The sequence below is a fragment of the Rhipicephalus microplus genome, chromosome 6, assembly GCF_043290135.1.
Source record: "Rhipicephalus microplus isolate Deutch F79 chromosome 6, USDA_Rmic, whole genome shotgun sequence".
Taxonomy (NCBI): domain Eukaryota; kingdom Metazoa; phylum Arthropoda; class Arachnida; order Ixodida; family Ixodidae; genus Rhipicephalus; species Rhipicephalus microplus.
In genome coordinates, this window is record NC_134705.1 from 145,226,723 (window position 1) to 145,232,722 (window position 6,000).

At 46.7% G+C, this 6,000-nt stretch overlaps 1 long non-coding RNA gene across 1 annotated transcript in view; it reads left to right on the forward strand.

The window, feature by feature from the left end:
• The window catches only part of LOC142764980 (uncharacterized), a 52,820-nt gene extending 47,025 nt beyond the window's left edge, over positions 1-5,795 (forward strand). Inside the window, exon 2 of the long non-coding RNA XR_012883994.1 lies at positions 4,990-5,795. This is a non-coding gene — a long non-coding RNA (uncharacterized LOC142764980). The remainder of the gene's footprint in view (positions 1-4,989) is intronic.
• The last annotated feature ends 205 nt before the right edge of the window (positions 5,796-6,000 follow it).

Below are 6,000 nucleotides of genomic sequence, written 5' to 3' on the forward strand. Positions count from 1 at the left end.
TCTTCTGGAAGGCGTTCGGGAAGATGTGAGCCCTTGTGAGCTTCGGGACAGCCCGAAGGCCAGCCTGTTGCTCCTCGTACTCCAGCAGGGCAGAGTAGTGGAAGTGATGGACCTCATGTCCTTCCGGTAGCTGCGATAAAAAGGTGAAGCCACTCCTCGCGAAGGGAGTAACCTGACGTAGATACGAATTACTGCTTACCAGAAACTTTCCAACCTTCTGAAGATTGTTCCTTATGCATTTGAAGACATGCGGTGGATCAATTAGTGCCTGCACTGTCCGTGAAGGGTCACATGGATGCTGGAATGAAGTTTGCAGCTGTTTCTGATCACTGTTTATCCCTGAAAAGAACACATCAATGCAGTTAGTAGTGTTCAATTCTTAATTTGACAAATTTAACTCGTGTCCCCAGATACTAACCCAAGCTCCTTAAAGCTGAACGATTTGGTGTTGAATTGTCGCATGTAACAGCATCGACAATAGCGCCAGCGTTCGAAAGGTGCACAATGCACTGGAGCAACAACTTCGCTACTATTGAACCAGGGGCTGCACCGGAGGAACAAAAGGTCCCAACAGTCTGCGACCACCCTCCAAGAAATGGTCGTAAGAGAAAGACCAGGACGTGGTCGCCATCTTTCTCACAGTCCGATGGTCTTGTGTGCTCAGCGAAGTTAACTTTCCCGAGCAGAGCCATGTCTGACTCCCTAATGTGCACACTCTTTCTTATGCTCATTTCATCGAACATCAGGACACCTGTAAAAAAATACATCTTATTAGATATGCACCACATATGAGATATGAAGTCATAGAATGCAGTAGTAAGTTTGTGCATTGTTCCAAACCTCGACGCTCTCGCTCAGGAAGTACTTGCAGCTTGTCTTTGAGAACGGTGAATAGACTGCTGTCAAAACCAAAGTCAGCCTTGAGGCTCCTCAGGTACGTGTAGAGGGTGCGAGGGTTGGGCAAGGGAAGGTACTCATTCTCGCGAAGGAATGTATAGACAACTGTCGACTTAATCTTCAGTAGCAGGCAGTCATAAATCCATGCTTTTTTGTACCTAAAGAGAGTGCAGGCTCGTTGTGCATTCAGGTAAACTGAGGCTGGTGAGTGAACAGTGCAAGTGCATAACCACAGCAAGCAGAAAAAAGAAGATGCACGACATCTTTCCTCATACTGCAATACACCACCACCGCGTTTAAAAATGCCTTGTCATTTTCAATATTAACATGCACCCCTTCTCCAGTACGAGAGCAACAGACAGCTTGCATTGTGCGATCATGCAAAGCGGGCAATTTAGGATTACTCTGACATGCAGTGCTAGCGTGCACTGCTCTTAAAAAATATGCACAAGACAGTGGCACGAAAAAGATGTGCGATTATATTCATAGCTTCGTGGCAGTTATGTGCGACTGAAGATTACCTGGCAGTTTTCGGAGATTTCGCGTTTGCCTTCATGATGCACTGATCGTAAATAAGCTTCTCGCGGGTAGATAGCTTGTCCAGGTTTTGCAAGAGTCTTGCATTTTTGTTGGCCAGGACTCTCATCTTCGCAAGCTGCTTCTGACACCGTTCGAGTTTTTGCCGCGTACTCGAAAGCTGCGCCTTTAGCACCTGCACTTCAAGAAACGAACACACTGCCTGTTCCGTTTGGCAGGCCTGATCTGTGTGCCCGCTATCGCTGGCTGCTGCATCTGTAATACAATTCAGTAACACTGTTCAGAAGCACCTCAATGCCACCAGCCGCTAACACAGGGTCATGCGACTGAGGGAACAAAGTAACGCCGCGACTAAACCGGCTCAAGAGCTTACCGTCACTGGCTTCTCCTGCCGAGTCGGTGTTGACGTTTTGGCATTCCACTGCTGCGCATTCCGGTGACAATTCGCGGCGCCTCTTCGCTGGTTGCCTCTGAGTCGCAGGCCGTGAACGCGGTTTCGGCTTTGTCAGGTACGCCGGGAGCCCGTCAAAAATTCTTGGAATGGCATTCGTGCAAAGCCTCGGTCTCTCTCGCTGAAGCGACACGACCACCCCGTTCACGATGTGCTTGTCGGTTCTCACAACGTCGCTAGCATCAAAATGCTTTTCGCACACCCGAACGTTCTTACTTTCGAAGCTGAAACCGCCAGCTTCCAACCGCGGTATAGCTCGCTTCCATTTCTCTCGGAGTTCGGCGCTACTGGGGAAACAGAAGAGCGACGCCTTTTCTTTGTTGCTTCGGTATCCGGAGCTGCAACCCGTCACACAGCACGTCTTAGGCATTGTTCATGCGAATTTTCATGCCGTCCACCCAGAGCACGGTGCACTGGCACATGAAGTTCGCGTTTCGCTGATGCAGAAACCGCGAGCTGCCACCACACAACGCCTTCGGGATGCCGCCGCGGCCAGTGCGTTCTGCCGGGCGCAGCGGGGCTATGGCCCCCCTAGGTCGGCTTGCGCCGCGTAGCGGCCGCTCTTGGCACCATATCAAGCTCTCCCATAGATTGACGAAGAAGTTTCGTGACCAGAACGGTATTAAGGGACTGTGACTGTGCCAACTAGTCCATTAGGACTTGCAGATAGGTAGGGATCTTTCAGTGACACTATACTTCCTGGTCTTACTACAGTTAGATCAGTTTTTCGCTGTAATGCTTCCCTGGCTAGAGGCTCATACCCGCGCTACACAGGCAAGCTAAGCGCCATTACGGCCAACAACGGTTAACCGCGTCAAACTGCGCTTAGCGCCAACCACGGTTTGCTGATGTTACACAGCACGAAAGCATTTTCAGTTAAGGTGGCTAACGCCATATGGTGTAGAACAAACTGATGCACTAATCAACAGAGCGACACTCTGTGTATAGTTATGCCACTTATTTATTGCTGAATGTTCTTCAAACATATAATTATGCGAATATATGCATTTTTTGCTAAAGCCTCATCGCTTGAGATAGTTTTGTTTTTGTGTGCCTGTCCATGTGCTTTATTAATACTTTAGAATAACGTCAGCATGTAGCCTTGCAACACTTTTTTTTTTTTTTTTGCTGGCAGTGACTGGTGTTGCTTGTCGTGTGTTGATTTTGTTGCTCGTTTGGTTACTGCTGCGGACTTCTCTCATGGTTAGTGTGCTGCAGTGACTGGTATGTATAGCAGTGACTGGCGTGCGTAGAGCTGCATAAGTGGTGATGGCTTCGAGCAAGCCTACACTTGATGTTGCAGCCGATCGCAGCGAAGACAATGAAACGTTTTGGGCTTCTTTCATGGCTCTGCAGGTACTTTTGCAACTCCAGTGAGTCCTTGAATGGAACATTTTCTATAAAGTTGAAAAGTAAAATGCCAAGCAAAGAAGACAAAAAAGACGGTGCAAACACCTCACAGCAATCGCTGTGCGGCTCTGTTTACATGAAAGGCACATGCACCCACGTGTTATACTGTGGTGGGAAACAATCCATCCGCATCTCTCAGATGACGGCTTCAGAGCAAACTTGACAATGAGTTGCACCATATGCATTTATTATATAGTTCAGAAGCGCGTCATGAAGCATGTCATGAAGCTCTTTTCGCAACCAGCAGATGAAGGCTCCGACTCGCAGGTTTTCAATTGTCACCTCTCTCGTGCAAGGCGAGTTGGCCGCGAGGTGGCTGCAAACTGCAGTGCAGCGTGCTCTTGTTGCATGTCAAAAGCTGTGGACGCTGTCATGTCAGGCTTTTTTTTAAGCGAACGACTACTGTTATGTAACTAAGATTCTCATGCTTTCTTTTAGTGTGATGCAATTATCTTTTGAATATTCCTTGAGAATCTAGTTTTCAACAAAACCTTTTTAAATATTATTTCACATGTTACGAGGGCTAGACAAGTCACGTGGTATTAAAAATGTAGCGCACTCTATACCTGGCAATAATCTGTTTAAAAACTTCCTTCAAAGTGTATTTCAGTATTATGTATATCATAAACCAATTAAAATATGCACTGGTGCCCCCACATTGCTAGAAATTTGCATTTTCAGGCTTCCAGGATGACATATTAAATGCTGCTAACTGCCCCGAAGCAATGTTCTGCTCCAAAATTGAAATTTCGCCGCTCCGAAAACTGCTCCCAATTTAGTCTCGGCTGTCTCACCCCTGTTTCAGTTTTTTGTATACCTTTCAGCTTAAGGTTGGTGCACCTACTGTAGTGCTTTAATTCTTTTTAGTTTCCTCCACTCAAGGCTCTGTTTTTTCACTTCATGGAGCTCAAGTCGAAGGCTTTTTATTTCACTTCGGTATTCTTCGAAAATTTCGTTAATGTGCCCGACTGATTGCTTGATGGAAATGAGCTCAGCTTTCATTGAGGTATTCTTCATATCAATCTTGTTTATCTCCCTCTTTTGGTCACCTATAGCTTTAATAAATTTAGTGGTCATCTCGGCAAGCATTTTTGACACCTCTTTAATGCTTGATTGTGTCTTTTTAACTAATGTCTTAGCAATATGAGCCAGAGTGTCTGTTTTGCCAGAAGTCACTTCAAGTGTTGATTAGGTGCGCTTGCAAGTTACATAACACAAAAGGGTATGTGCTTCAGAACACACTATGGTACAGGGCAGCAGGGACAGCGAGAAAATCTAATAGGCCAAAAAGCTAAAAGAAAAAATGACAACCTGCAGTACGAAGCAGGAACCGCTCAGCTGATGCACAGTCGATGCTGTCACCGCTGCCGAATGTCGCTTCCCCGGAGCACTGCTGTCTATATAAGGTGCACGTTGGTCACAAGGTGCCTATATGTAGCGCCGTCTGAACGGGAACGATCAGGTCTATGCAGCTGCCAATATGTCGCTCGTCACTTTTATCGCACCCCAGTTCGCAGTACAATGGTGACACAGTCCTGGTATAGTTGTCGTCAGCAGATCGACGGTGGAGATGGATTTCAGAACAATCGGTCCAGAATCAAAGGTGCATATTTGGCTTTCTTTCGTTTATCAAAGTTTGATATGCTCCTCTGCAAAATGGCCACACCCATAGGAGCTTACCTTGTTTCTTCCAGAGGCCGATTTTTGCCGAAAAAAGGCTGTTTTTGGTCTCTAAAAGGGAATTTAAAGTTTCTCAATTATACCAGAGAGTTCTGGGAACGATCGGCTGATTATCAATGGTAAGTACTTGAATTTAAACCGTTTATTCTACGAAATGCAGTTGGTGCCAATCATATTTAAATCTGTATGCAAATTATTACACAACCTAAAATGCTACAACTCTATGTAATAACTTGTTAGACCTGCATATTTGCTACCCCAACCGACATTTCGTCTTTCGTGCAAAAGCACATTCCAGTATCAGTATCAATAAAACCAGCCTGACATGATACCTTGCTACACCTTGACCAAATGCTTAGGAAATATTAAACCTCACATACAATAAAAAAACAATATCCAGCGGTGCACGTTTACGTTTAAAAAGCCACTTTCATGGGTATATATCCTCCGAATACATACAGCAGCAACCAGGAAAAAATGTCATGTATGCCCCCAAGTATATTCATGTATCGGTACTTCTTGTTCAGATTGTCTATCTTCATCCGGACTTGCTTTGGCGTTAATTGCTCTTGCTCTGCATCAGGCGGAAGTTCGGCGTTCAACTCGATTGTAATTGCCGCACACACCTTTGCATTGCGTGACGTGCTCTGCAGATCACGCAATTGATTTTCCCAGAAACTTATCAGGCTTTCGGTGGTTCATGCCGTCTAGTTTGTCCGTTTTCCGCGCGTGCTTGCCGGCATGCACTCATCGGTGTTGGGGGCCGCCATTTTCTTGGTTATCTGCCTAACCAAGCCCCGCAGGGGCGCCTGCGCAAGTAGGCGTTTGGTGTGTAGCGAACCCACGGACCCGAGATAACGGGGGAGTTTCTACTTTCTCCCACGCCTAGCCGTGCGTGGCTTTGCCGTGTCCGGGGAAAAGGGGATCCAGGGGGTTGAGCCGACCCTGGGTGATTGGACCGTTAAGACCCCCCGGCAGAGGCAACACACCCCTTTGGTCCCGGCTTCACGTAGACAGCACCCCTG